At 48.0% G+C, this 13,013-nt stretch overlaps 1 long non-coding RNA gene across 1 annotated transcript; it reads right to left on the reverse strand.

Annotated features, from left to right (window-relative positions):
* Positions 1 to 1,375: 1,375 nt before the first annotated feature.
* On the reverse strand, positions 1,376 to 10,340 carry LOC122911342. The gene is made up of 4 exons (XR_006385453.1): positions 10,269 to 10,340; positions 5,190 to 5,265; positions 2,250 to 2,368; positions 1,376 to 2,051 (listed from the first exon to the last, which is right to left on the reverse strand). It is a non-coding gene; the product is annotated as an uncharacterized LOC122911342 (long non-coding RNA).
* Positions 10,341 to 13,013: the final 2,673 nt, after the last annotated feature.

Genomic DNA, 13,013 nt, shown 5'->3' on the forward strand with positions numbered 1-13,013 from the left:
GCAAGAGACCTTCAAAAGAGTTAAGGAAAAAAATGACAGGAAAGGGGAAAACTTGAGTCATCTATAATAATTGCCCAATATTTTCCCACCCCACTTCCATCGGTGGAGAAAATAGCCAGACTGCATAATGAGAAAATGCATAGAAAAAATGCAAGAAAAACGCTGTCGATGACCTTGCCTGTGGCTGACATTGACAGAACACGTAATCCAACAGGGGCACCCCCCATTCTTTTCTAGCAGGTGTGGCACCTTCACCATGAGAGACCATGTGCCTGCCCACCAAACAATAGTAATAAAATTTAAAGAACGTATAGAGTATGTTCTTTGACTATCACAGAAGGCAATTAAAAGAAATAGCAAAGGGGCACCTGGGTGGCTCAGTGGGTTAAAGCCTCTGCCTTCAGCTCAGGTCATGATCCCAGGACCCTGGGATCTAGCCCCGCATCGAGCTCTCTGCTCAGCAAGGAGCCTGCTTCCTCCTCTCTCTGCCTGCCTCTCTGCCTACTTGTGATCTCTGTCTATCAAATAAATAAAATCTTAAAAAAAAATAAAAGAAATAACAAAGAGATACACAGAAAAATCTCAGATATTTGGAAATTATACAACACACATCTAAAGAATTGAGAGAAAACATTCTGAATGGAATGATTAAACTAAATATATCAAAAGCTTGTGGGATACACTGAAGCAGTAGTTAAAGGGAAACTTAGAGTTTAAAACACTTACGTTATAGAAAAGAAAAATGGGAAGTGGGGGGTTAGTTCGACATTCTCAAGCCTTTGTGGTTACCAGAGTCTGAACCTTGCAGGGTAAAGGCCTCCTCCTCCTGATCTCCCTGCCTACAGGCTCTCCCATCCCTTCCAGACAGTAGCCCAGAATACTGTTGCAACACACACATCCGATTGTGTCTCCCTGGGTCTGAACCCTCTTGTGGCCCCTCACTGCTTCAGGACAAAATTCAAAATGGACCTGGCCAGCTGGCCTTTTGTGACCTTTACTTCTGATGTCACACCCTGTCTGCCACTGTCCTACCACCAGCTTTCCGAATTGTCTCTTGAAACATGAGTTTTTCTCTCTTTTCTGTCTCTTTTCTGCCTTAGAACTAGGGGTCAGATAAAATGCAGGACTCCCAGTTAACTTGAATTTCAGAGAAGTAATGAATAACTTTTTTAGAAAAGATTTTATTTGCCAGAGAGAGAGGGAGCAAGCGCAAGCAAGGGGAGCAGCAGGAAGAGGGCAAAGCAGGCTGCCCGCCGAGCAGGGAGCCTGATGTGGGACTCGATCCCAGGACCCTAGGATCATGACTGCAGCCGAAGGCAGACGCTTAACTGACTGAGCCACCCAGGTGTCCCATGAATGACTTTTTAATATGAGCATGTCTCAAGCTGTATGGGGCATATGTATACACACAAAAAAAGTATTCATTACTCATCTAAAATTCAAGTTTAATTGGGTGTCAAATTTTTATTTTTTATTTGCCAAATCTGTTAACCTCATCCAGAACTAGCACACGGTGTTGCATCTGGCCTTTCTCTGCTTCTGTGCATGGCTAACTCTTCCTTAGGTGGGTCTCAGCTTAGAAATAACCTCCCACAGGAAGACGGTTCTCCCCACCACCCTTTCTTGGGGTCTCATTCAGTAACTCCTCGGCCCTTGGAACAGTGCATAGCACTTGGTGGTCAAGCAACAAATACTTGTTGAAGGAACAATGCTGACCTAGGTCCCAGCTCCAGGGACAAAGAGGGGCCCGTTTCCCGCCTCCTAAGCCTGTGGCTCCCAGTTTGGTGGGGGGACAGGGGATGCCTCCATTATCTATCTCTTCAAACAAACCACTCCAAAAATTAGTGACTTAAGCCGGCAGCAATCATGTAGCTCAGCAGGGACAGCTCACCTCTGCCCCAAGTGGCGTCAGTTGGGGCTGGAAGAGCCACTTCCCAGATGACTCACTTACCTGGTCGAGTCACTGTATGCTGCTTCTCTCCACACCCACCTCTCCACAGGGTAGCTTGGACTTCCTCACAGCGTGGTGGCTTGGTTCCAAGAGCAGGTATCTCAGAAGAGACAGGAAACAGCAGATGCTAGGCTTTTAAGGTCTGGGCCTGGATACCGTATCATTTCCATTCTACTCTATTGCTTAAACAGCTGCAATTCCTATTTAAGGAGACGGGACAGAGACCCTGCCTCTGCATGGAACCAGTGCTAGAGTTTTGTGATCATGTTTTCAAGTCACCACAGGGGAGAATACTCACCACAAAGGGCTCAACAGAGCCCATCTGCACTCTCTCTGGGTGGGTGGTGGTCCGTAGGACGGGATGCTTTTCTCTCCACAGGTCGGTGGGTGCCACAGGGCCAGCATATTCAAGGCAGCCTTGGAACGGGATAGGGCAGGAGAGAAGAGAGAGACAAGATATAGAGACAGAGAGGAAGGGGGGAGGAGAGATAAGGAAGGAGTCTTCCCTTGAATGAATGAGGACTAAGCCACTCAACCCATGTAGACAGTTCACAGTCCGTCTGAAAGGAGGCCGCACAGTTGGCACCTAGCTGGGCCCCTGGGGACGTTTTAAACAGAAATTTTGAAACTGTATTTTCTTTTGGTTTTGAACAATTTTAAATTTATAGAAAGTCGACAGAATAAATGAACAACCCAGACACCTGTCACCAAGTTTCACCAATGGTTAACATTTTGTCACATTTGCTCTTCGAAAGTTACAAAAAAGACATTTCCCTCTTAAAACCTTCAGCCTGGGGTACCTGGGTGGCTCAGTGGGTTAGGCCGCTGCCTTTGGCTTGGGTCATGATCTCAGGGTCCTGGGATTGAGTCCCACATCGGGCTCTCTGCTCAGCAGGGAGCCTGCTCCCCTCTCTCTCTCTCTCTGCCTGCCTCTCTGCCTACTTGTGATCTCTCTCTGTCAAAAAAAAAAATAATAATAATAAAAAAATTAAAAAAAAAAAACCTTCAGCCTGCATTCCACACCCCCCCACACACCCCAAGCGATGTGCTCTCCACACCAATGGTTCTCAACGGGGGGGGGGGGGATTTTTGTCCCTCAGGGGATAATGTGACAATGCCAAATGGAGACATTTTAAATTACAGTCTTTACTGAAAAAAAATTCACATCACATAAAATTCACCATTTTAGCCATTTTCAAACGTACAGTCCAGTGTGTTTTCACATATTCATGATGTGATCCAACTGTCAATACTACTGAAATCCAAAACAGTTTCTCAGACATTTCGGCTTGTTGCAACAGACTGGGTGCTGTGCTCCCGCCACCTAGTGGGCAGGGACCAGAAGTGCTACTGATCTCTCGAGCGTATTAACTGGCCCTTAATGTCAGGGTTCCACACAATTACAGTGCCATTATCACATCTGGACATATCAACAGTAATTGAGTGCTGTCATTCCCACTGGTCTGAAGGATGCCTTTTTTTTTTAAAGATTTTATTTATTTATTTGAGAGAAAGACAGAGCACGAGCAGGGGGAGAGGCAGAGGGTAAGGGAGAAGCAGATTCCCCAGCTGAGCTGGGAGCCCAACATGGGGCTTGATCCCAAGACTCTGGGATCATGACCCAAGCTGAAGGCAGATGCTTAACCGAATGAGCCACCAGGTGCCCCAAGGATGCCTTTTTTTTTTTTTAATTTACCTTAGATGTAGATAGAGAGGGAGACAGAGAAAGTGAGGGGAGGAGCAGAGGGAGAGAGACAGTGTCGGTGCCCAGCAAGGAGCCTGAAGTGGGGCTCAATCCCATGACCCTGAGATCATGACCTGAGCTGAAACCAGGAGTCAGACACTTAACCAAATGAGCCACCCAGCCACTCCTCAAGGACGTCTTTTTAGCATGTTTATTTTAGTTCAGAAGGCAAGGTTCACATACTGCCTTTGGTTGTTAGGTCTTTTTGGTCTCTATTAATATAGAAGAATATTATCTACCCCACACTCAGCCTTCTTATTTTTTTGTAAGAGTTCAGGCTGGTTTTATAGCATCACATTCTGGATTTATCGGATTGTTTCCTCAAGATTAGATTCACCATAAACATTTTTGGCAAGAATATGACATTGATGATCATTGCGTCACATTAGGAGGTGCAAAATATGGGGCTGCTACCCTATTAGTGATGTTGAAATTGGACGATAACACAATTGAGAAGACAGAAGGTGCTGTCTCCCATGCCCCATCCACTCAAGTGTGGCACCCAGATAGCCACTCTGCTTGGCTGACCCTTTCTGAAAAGTAGAGAGAGCCTGGGGAGGATTCTCTCACCCCTAGGGAGTACTCAGGCCCTTCTCTCTTCTCTTTCCTGTCCCACCTTCAAGGGTCAAGGGGAAGGCCCCAAGAGCTGGGGGTTCCCTCTGCCAACCCCAGGGAGCTAGCCCTAGCCTAGGTTGGCTGGGAGGGCTCAGAAAGACTCCAGGGACTCCTTCAGCTGTTCCTTAGTTCTCAGGAAGAAACTGGATAGTGGAAGTGGGTTGAGTACCCCGAGCCTGGAACCAGGAAGCTGAGGGTGTGGGTCAGGTGGAGGTCAAGGGCTCGTAAGGCTGGAAACTGCAGGCCTGTTAGCATTCCTGCAGTAAGCAACTATGCAAAGCTGCATGGAAATCATTCCCAATCCTCCTCCTTTTGGGAAGCTCCTTCCACCCTTAGGAGCTCCACTAAACACAACCTTTTTCAGGAAACCTACCAGGACTGTGGGAAGAAGAAAATGGTCCCTGTTCTCAAAGCACTTCAGGCTAGAATCACAAGGGCAAAAGTTCTATCCCATTACAATGGCACTGGGAACATGACAACCTGTATAAAGCTTTTTGAGCCCAGCAATGAAACATATTATTGAAATGAAAGCATATTAAAAAAATTCAGGGCACACCTGGGTGGCTCAGTCAGTTAAGTGTCTGCCTTCGGTTCAGGTCATGATCTCAGGGTCCAGGGATCACATCCCGCATTTGGGCTCTTTGGGGAGCCTACTTCTCCCTCTGGCGCAGTGAGTGAAGCATGCAACTCTTGATCTCAGGGTTCTTAAGTTTGAGGCCCATGTTGGGTGTCAAGGATATTTAAAAGTAAAATCTTAAAAAAAGAATTCACTTTTCTGGCTTTTCTTGGAAAATCTGATGCTCTGGCAACATCGGGCTTACACCTGTGCCTAGGGCCAATGACTTCCCCTTCCTGACTAAGCACGCACTCCACACTTACCTAAACCTGAGTCCGAGTGTGACTTTCAGTGCTGCTCCTTCATCTTCAGCCAATGCTGTTTTTTCTCTACCTGTGTCTTAGAAAAAAAAAAAAGATGACAATAAAAGAGAGGTCTAAGGGCCCTGTGCTTCAGGGAATATGGGAGAAGGCATATTTCTCTGTGGAACTGAAGAACATTCCTGTGCCCTTGTAATGTGATTAAAGTGAATCTGTGTTAAAAACAATATTGACCCCCAAGTGCCATAGTGTCTTAGCATCGTGGCTGGGGTCACTGGAATGTCAGATTCCTCTCGGCTCCACCACTTACAAGCTATGTGACCTCAGACAAGATTACGACAAAACTCAGACACCTCTGCAGTTTAAACCTCTCTCAACCCCTTGAATACTGCCCAGCTGCGATCCTACAAACAAAACACCCGAGCACATGACTTTCAAGGGTGTGTTGAGGAAGACCAAGATTCCACATCAAAAGTCATTTTTTCTAAGCTGGGAATTTGCCCTAAGTCAACACCTGACCTAACCAAAAGCCAGACTTGGCTCCTGAGGGGAGATTTTTGACCCTGACTTTGACAGAAGGTACTGGCCCATGTGACCCACTCCACTCCTCAGGCAAGGCCACTGGAGGTCAGAACTTCTGTGGGAGTTGCAAGCTGACCTTGAGGATAGCTCAGGGCTTGTAAGGATTCAGCTAAAGTCCAAAGAGGATCATCAGGGCTCACACAGATCAGAGGAACCCACCGTGAGTGCTTCAGCCATAACCCTCAGCTGTAGATGCGAGCAGGATTTCCAGGACCAGGACCAGGACCAGGAAATTGTGGGACAAAGCTGACTCTCTCTCCTGTAGGATATGAGTGAGGACGTAAGAGGCCTCAGGGACTCCTGGAAGTCAGTCTGGGTCCACAAGGGAAACAAACCTTAGAAGGAAGCATTTACTACAAAAGACACGGACAAGAGTTATGGGGCGCCTGGTGGTTTAGTCAGTCAAGCATCTGCCTTCGGCTCAGGTCATGATCCAGCTCAGGTCCTCTCCCTCTGCCCACCCCCTGCTCTGCTCATGCTCTCTCTCTCTCAAATGAATAAATAAAATCTTTTTTTAAAAAGATTTTATTTATTTAAAAAAAGATTTTATTTATTTATTTGATAGAGAAAGATCACAAGTAGGTAGACAGAGAGAGAGGGAAGCAGGCTCCCCGCTGAGTGGAGAGCCCTATGCGGGACTCGAACCCAGGACCCTGAGATCATGACCTGAGCCGAAGGCAGTGGCTTAACCCACTGAGCCACCCAGGTGCTCCTGAATAAATAAAATCTTTAAAAAAAAAAAAAGAGTTATAAAGAAATTCAAGATTTTCTCAGTTGAGAATGTGTTTGGCTGCAAGTAAGAGAAAACTTAAGAGTAGCTTGAACAAATATTTATTTCCTGCTTGTCTCACATGATAAAATATCAGGAGATGGGCAGGCCGACCACAGTTGGTGCAGCTGGTTTACACAGCCAGGAAGTCTTTTCTTGCCTGCCATCCTTGGCAGCTTAATCCATTCTCAAAATCGTTGCCTCCATAGTCATGAGTTGGTCAAGTGGAAAGGAAAAGAAGCTGCAAAGGGAGACACTTGTGCCAGGAAAGCAAAACTTTCCCAGAAGTCCTTACCGTAAGTCTCATGGGTAACAATGTGTCCCTGGGACACCAGGTACTCTCAAGGGAACTGAGGAAGTCAGTCTGTTTAACTAGGCACTGCCCCAAACAAAACTGGGCTTCTTTTGGGAGGAAAGGGGAATAGGTATTAGGAAGGCAACCAGCTGTATCTATCACACCAATTCCTTACACAACCAAAAGGCCTAGGACCCAACTCCACAGGAATCAAGCCTTCTGGATTTTTCAACTATATCAGAAAATAAATTATTTTTACAGTTTAAGACAATTTGTGTGTTTATGTGTTTAGTTCTTTGAAAGATTTTATTTATTTATTTGCCAGAGATAGAGAGCACAATGCAGGGGGGGATGGCAGGTAGAGGAAGAAGCAGGCTTCCCATTGAGCAAGGAGCAGATGTGGGACTCCATCCCAGGACCTTGGTATTATGACCCAAGCTGAAGACAGATGCTTAACCCGCTGAGCCACCCAGGCATCCCTGTGTGTATTTTTTTTTTTAAAGATTTATTTATTTATTTGACAGACAGAAATCACAAGGAGGCAGAGAGGCAGGCAGAGAGAGAGGAGGAAGCAGGCTCCCCGCTGAGCAGAGAGTCCGATGCGGGGCTCGATCCCAGGACCCTGGGATCATGACCTGAGCCGAAGGCAGAGGCTTTAACCCACTGAGCCACCCAGGCGCCCCTCCCTGTGTGTATTTTTAAAGAGATTTTATTTATTTGTTTGACAGAGAGAGTGAGTGGGGTGGGGGGCACAAGCAGGGGGAGCAACAGATGGGCAGGAAGAAGCAGACCCCCCACTGAGCAAGAAGCTTGATGCGGGCCTCGATCCCAGGGTCCTGGGATCATGACCTGAGCCGAAGGCAGACGCCCAACCAACTGAGCCACCCAGGCGCTCCTGTGGCCGGCATTGTTCATCCAACATTATGTCTGGGAGAGTCATCTCTGTGGTGTACAGAAGTTCATTCTGTTTTTGCTACCCGGTTTCCCAATGTATGCATATACCACGGTTTATCCAGCTTCCTGGTGCTGGGAGATTTGGATGGTTTCCAGTTTTTAGCTATTATGAATAAAGTTGCCAAGAACAGGGGCGCCTGGGTGGCTCAGTGGGTTAAACCGCTGCCTTCGGCTCAGGTCATGATCTCAGGGTCCTGGGATCGAGTCCCGCATCCGGCTCTCTGCTCAGCAGGGAGCCTGCTTCCCTCTCTCTCTGCCTGCCTCTCCATCTACTTGTGATTTCTCTCTGTCAAATAAATAAATAAAATCTTTAAAAAAAAAAAAAGTTGCCAAGAACATTCTATACTTGCACTTTGGTAGAAATTACACTCAGTTCTCCTGGGTTTGTACCAAAGAGGGGACTGGCTGGGTCATAGGTCAGGTGAAGCAGTTACAGTGAATACTGCGGTTTTCCAGTTTACCTCTTACCAGTTCTAGTTACGTCATATCCTCGCCAACATTGGGTTTTGTCAATCTCGTTAATTGTAGCCAATGTAATTATGTGTAAGGGTATCTTGTGGTGATTTTATTTTTAAAATTTATTTATTTTTGAATTTTATTTATGTATTGCGAGAGAGAGAGTGCGCACGCACGCGAGCGCACAAATGAGTGGACGGAGGGGCAGAGGGAGAAGGAGAATCTCAAGCAGACTCCGTGCTGAGCGTGGAGCCCGACTGTGGCTCGATCTCACCACCCTGAGATCAAGACCTGAGCCGAAATCAAGAGTCAAATGCTTAGGGGCCCCTGGGTGGCTCAGTTGTCAAGCATCTGCCTCTGGCTCAGGTCATGATTCCAGGGTCCTGGGATTGAGCCCCACGTCAGGCTCCCTGCTCAGTCAGGCTCCCTGCTCAGCGGGAAGCCTGCTTCTCCCTCTTCCCCTCCCCCTGCTTACGTTCTCTCTCTCTGTGTCTCTCTGTCAAATAAATAAATGGAGATGTTTAACCAACCGAGCCACCCAATTAAGGCACCTCTTTATTTACTTTTATGTATTTATTTTTAAAGTAATCTGTACACCCAAAGTGGGGGCTCAAACTCACAACCTCAAGATCAAGAGTTGGATGTTCTACCAACTGAACCAAGCAGGCACCCCTTGTTGTTTTAATTCACATTTATGTATGAATTAAACTTCTTTAGTGATATTGAGCACCTTTCCACATGCTTGTTGGCCATTTGGAAATCCTCTTTTATGAAGGAACTGTTGTAGTTCTTTTATGAAGGAACTGTTGTAGTTCTTTTTCTGTAATAACTACAGAATTTATTGCTATGGGTAAGGGCTGAGATAGGGAGGAAAACTTGCTTCTATGCCAGATCCTAACACAAAGTCTGGCTTTGGCCAGAGATGGGGAGGAGGACCCTTATCTAGGGCTTAATGGAGACAGTTTACACAGGGCCTACAGGGGCAAAACTGGGAAGTGGCCAGCAGGGTTGCTGGCGGAGGGGCACCTGGAAGCTCTTCTTCCCGCGCCGGGCTGGGCCTTGGTGCCCGGGTGAGAGCGGCGTTCCAGAGGTTGAAGCGGGAACGTCATCCTTTCCAACCAAGGTCCCCAGATGAGCACTTCCCGTGGGACTCAGTCCCCTCCCAGCTCTTACACGTCTACCTCCCTGGCTTTCTTCGCAGCTGGAGGCAAAAGGGATGGGAAGGGGTAACAGCAGAAAGGAGGAGGTCCAGAGAACCCCGGGAGCTGCCGTAGCTCTCACTGCTTTCTCTAGCTGACCCAGACTCATCCTGAGTCTGTCGAGTCAGGTACCAGCACACCCCTGTGCCCAGTGCATTAGGCAGCGTCTCCATACCTATATCCAGAGTTCTGCCGCCTCTGTTCTTACCCGCGCAGAACCCCAGTGGCAGGGATGAGCAAGCTGGAGAGCTCCTGGGGCTTTAGCAGAAACAGTAATTCATGGCGTGCCTGGGTGGCTCAGTCAGTTAAGTATCTGACTCTTGATCTCAGCATAGGTCTTGATCTCAGGGTTGTGAGTTTGAGCCCCAATGTTGGGCTCCATGCTTGGTTGGAGCCTACAGAAAGAGGAAGAGAAAGAAAGTGAAAGAAGGAGAAAGAAAGAGAAAGAGGGAGAAAAGAGAAAGAAAGAGATGGAAGAAAAGGAAGAAAGAAAGAGAGAGAGGGAGAAAAGAGAAAGAAAGAGATGGAAGAAAAGAAAGAAAAGGAAGAAAGAAAGAGAGAGAGAAAAGAAAAGAAAGAAGAAAGGAAGGAAGAAGAAAAGGCTACTTCGTAGCACAAGAATCATTCCTAGGTAGACTGATGGTTCCTATTTTGAAAACACCTTTGTTCCCAGGCTTCAGCTGAGCCACTGAACATCCCCAGGGGGTTGGGTTGCTCCCTTCTATCGGGATGGTTAGAAACAATGAAGGGGACATCCTGGGAACCCCCTTCCCAACCCAACAGTGCCATGTCTCTGAGGGGTTGCTGGAGACTCACAGTGCACTTACCTGGAGATCCTGTTAAATTCAGGGGTCCTTGGGTACCTGGGTGGCTCAGTCAGTTGGGCAGCTGCTTTCGGCTCAGGTCGGGTCGTGGTCCCTGGGTCCTGGGATCTAGCCCTGCCCCACATTGGGCTCCCCGCATTGGGCTTCCTGCTCAGTGGGGAGCATGTTTCTTCTTCTCCCTCTGCCACTTCCCCTGCTTGTGCGCGCTCTCTCTCTCTCTCTGTGTCAAATAAACAAATAAATAAAATCTTTTTAAAAAATAAATTCAGGGGTCCTCTTGGCGTGCCTTGGTGTGGCTCAGTAGGGTAAGCATCTGCTTTTGGCTAGATCTGGGATCTAGCCCCGCATCCCCCTGCTTGTGCACGTGTGCACTCTCTCTGTCAAATAAATAAATAAATAAATGTTAAAGTCCAGGGTCCTCTCATCACCTGGAATGGAACAAGCCCCTCACCACTTTGTGTGGGCTTCATGTGAGTGTGGAGGCTGATGTCTGCCTGTTTGGACATGCTGACAGTGAGAAATTCCCCTGAGACACAGGTGGGGTACAGCAGCCCCCCTAGAAACAGACTATTTCGCACTGAAAGGTAGGGCCTGGCACGTGGGAGGAAGGACAGGCTACTTCTGCGGGCATCTGGGAGTGGACACGGGGTTGTAGATGTCTTCGGAGGGGGCTGGGGTTGGCGGTTAGGATGGCCTCTGCCATACCAGCGGGGCCAAGCATCCAGACGGCAAGCCACATCCTCTGAACCAGACCAGCTGGCCTACTTGTCTCTGGCACCCCTGGGCCTATGTGAATTTTCCTCTAAACACTCCAACCACAGTTCAGCTGTTCTGGGGACCCCAATAAAGAGCCAACTTCCAGCACTGAAAGGGAGGACTGTAGGGGGAGGGGAACTGGGAAGTGTAGGCCTGAGGATAAAGGGTGTCTCTGGGCCTGAGCCCCCTTGTAGTCTGTCCATCAGCAGTCTCTGTACCCTGCTCCACTCTCCCTTGGCTTGGCTCCAGCCTACACTTTCACTGCAACAGGAAAGCCCACAAACCTTGTCTGACCTCAGAATCAGGAGTTTCAGGTCACCATGGGCTCTGACCTACCCTCCAGGTCTGGAAGCCTTGGCATAATGCTTTTCAGGTAGCATGCAGTCAATAAACCACTCTTGCACGAATGGGAGAACGGCATGCACTGGCACTCGGCATTCATGCGACAAACACGACTCTTCTAGAAGCACCTGATCATGGTGGGATCCCTTCCAGCTGAGGGCTCAAGATGCCAGCCTGAAATAAACCCCCATCCATCCTGATTCCTCTCCCTGCATAATTGAGGGGACCACACTTCTCCAGGCAACCTCTGCCTTTTGGAAGTCCTACAGATGAGCCACAGGGGCAGGGGCAATGTGCGGGGAGGGGGTCTGGTTTTCAGAACAAAGTTGGTTTGGGAGAGCCAGTGGGTGCTCTGCTGCCCCCTGCTGGACAAAGTAGGAACAGTACCTAGGTAGGTGAGGGTTACCTTGAGGAGAGAAAAGAGGAGAGGTAGGGGTCAAATCCCCCTTCTCCTCCTCATACTTGGATCTCCGGCACAAGACAACTACATTCTCCTCTTCCTATCTCCAAAATCAGGATCCCTCCCCAGGCTCACCAAGTAGGCTCTGGCTCCCCCCAGTTCTCCCAAATCCGCCACCCAGAACATTTCCGAAGGTCTTTTTGTCAACAAGCGTGATCCTGGGAACATCAGTTTCTGACCAATAAAATCACCCCCACAATATTTAAACTCATTAACAGACGAAACGGGCTCCCAGCGGGCCTTTTATAGACTACTAGATGTAGGCAACTGTGTTCATCAGGAGGAAAGATCAATGTACGGATCAACAAACCCAAGGGAAATAGAAAAGAGAAGGAAAGCAGAAACTTAATTGTAACAAAATCTGATAAATCAAGCCAAAGATTGGTTATTTGCAAAAACAAATAAAATTTGATAAGCCAACGGAAATTTCACTTTAGATAGAGGTACAAATATAGATATAGATATAGATATAGAAGGAAAGCTATGACCAGAAATCCATGGGCAATGTTTTGGGCTAATTCGGGGGTGGTAGGAGGGGTCCTAGTCAACATCGTGCTGAAGGGCAGAAGGAAGGTGGGTGGGAAAGGACATAAACAAATGTTGATTTCCTCCTCCGGACTGCTGGGAGACATGAGAGCTACTGGGCTCCTGTGCCTATGGTCTGGGCCGGTGCACACTCACCGCAGAGATACAGTGTGGAGGTGGCTACAGATGTTTGCTGATTGACTCACTGACTGAATCAACTCTGGAGGTAGCCAACCCTCTGACCCCGGGCGGGGAGGGGAGCGGGGAGAAAAGCGTCTATTGACTGCTCACCAGCCTGGGCTCGTTGGGTAGGAACCAGGCTTGGAGGAGAGCCTGTACTAGTGTTAAGCTGTAGAATTAGGCAGCTTGGTAAGCCATGTGCCAACCATGGGTCCAGGAAGCTTACATGGTCCCTTGTCTGGCACCACCCTTGACTCTTACTCAAGCTTCATGAATGAGTAAAAGCTTCCTTTCCCAGAAAACCTTCTCAGCCAACTTCCGGCTCCTCCCTCAGCTGGGGTAGGTGCCTCTCCTAGTCTTTTTTTTTTTTTTTTTTTAAAGATTTTATTTATTTATTTGAGAGAGAGACAGCGAGAGAGAGCATGAGCTAGGAGAAGGTCAGAGGGAGAAGCAGACTCCCCATGGAGCTGGGAGCCTGATGCGGG

This window comes from Neovison vison, chromosome 7, assembly GCF_020171115.1.
Source record: "Neovison vison isolate M4711 chromosome 7, ASM_NN_V1, whole genome shotgun sequence".
Lineage (NCBI taxonomy): Eukaryota > Metazoa > Chordata > Mammalia > Carnivora > Mustelidae > Neogale > Neogale vison.